Raw genomic sequence first — 1308 nt, 5'->3', positions numbered from 1 at the left:
TTTTGAGTATGTGTGTGTTCGTGTGTGTGTTTGTGTGGGGTTGTAGGTGTTGGGTACGTGTGTGTGTGTGTGTGTGTGTGTGTGTGTGTGTGTATTTTGTACGTGTGCGTGTGTGTATGTGTATGTTTTTGTGCATGCATGTGTGTTTGTATGTATGTGTATGTTGTGTATATGTGCATTGCTGTGTATGTGTGTGTCCGTGCGTTTGCTATTGTATGTGCGTGTGTTGTTTTTGCCCATGTGTGTGTGATTGTATGCGTGTCTGTGTGAGTGTGTTGTGTTGGTGAGAAGTGTGTGTGCGTGTGTGCATGTGTGTATATGTGTATGTGTGTACGTGTATGTGTGTGTTTGTGTATGTGAGATGTGTGTGTGTGTATGTGTATGTGTGTGTGCGTGTGTATGTGTGTGAGAGCGTAAGGATGAGTGCCAGGTATGTGTGTTATTTTGTGTGTGCACTCCTGTGTGTGTGTGTGCATGTGTATGCGGCTGTGTATGTACGTGCATGTATGCGTGCGCGTATATATGGGTGTGTGTGTGTATAGGGCTGTGTAAGGTGTGTGTCTCTACCACTGTGCGTCTGTGTGTGTGTGTATATGTGCTTTCGTCTATATGTGTGTGTGAGGGCGCGCATGTATGTCTGTCATGTGTGTGGGTGGTATATATATGTAAGGTGTGTGGGAGGTGTGTGGGAGGTATTTGTGAATGGGGGTATATGTGGGTTATGTGTGCAAGGGTGTGTATGCTTGGGTGTGTGTGTGTGTGTTTGCGTGATTGTTAGCGTGTGTGTGTATGCGCAAGTGTGCGTGTGTATGTCGTTTGTATAAGTGTGTGGGCGAGTCTGAGCGTGTAAGTGCATGCATGTGTTGTGTGTGTGTGGTGTGTTGGGTGTAGGTGTGTTTACATGTGTGTGTATGGGTGCGTGTATTTTTTGTGTGTGGGTATGTGTGCGTGTAGGAAGGGGTGAGATAAAAAGTGGAAAAAGGTAGTGAGTGTAATAACAAGAGAATAATGGATATAATGTAAAGGGGACGAGGGGGGGTAAAAAAATAAAAATAAAAAATAAAATAAAAAATAAAGAAAAGTGTTGCAGGGACGTAAAGGGGAGAGTCATAAGGAAGAGAGGGCTGCGATGAGTCCGAAGGAGAAAGAAGAATTAAGGTTGAAAATGTAGCGTTGCTCCAAGTGGAGTCGCGAGGGAGTGGACCCATGGTGCAGGACGAGGCCGAAAACGGAGATGTTAGAGGGAGAGTGGTTGGCCAGTTGGAAGTGACGGCCGACGGGGGACTCCGAACCTAGCCGAACGTCCCT

At 46.1% G+C, this 1308-nt stretch overlaps 1 protein-coding gene across 5 annotated transcripts in view; it reads right to left on the bottom strand.

The window, feature by feature from the left end:
• The window catches only part of LOC106879193 (crossover junction endonuclease MUS81), a 31076-nt gene that overhangs the window by 21532 nt on the left and 8236 nt on the right, over nucleotides 1–1308 (bottom strand). The window lies entirely within an intron of this gene.

The sequence above is a fragment of the Octopus bimaculoides genome, chromosome 3 (genome assembly GCF_001194135.2).
Source record: "Octopus bimaculoides isolate UCB-OBI-ISO-001 chromosome 3, ASM119413v2, whole genome shotgun sequence".
Classification (NCBI taxonomy): Eukaryota; Metazoa; Mollusca; class Cephalopoda; order Octopoda; family Octopodidae; genus Octopus; species Octopus bimaculoides.
Note: the sequence above shows the minus strand (reverse complement) of the source record. Positions and strands in the feature narration are given on the sequence as shown.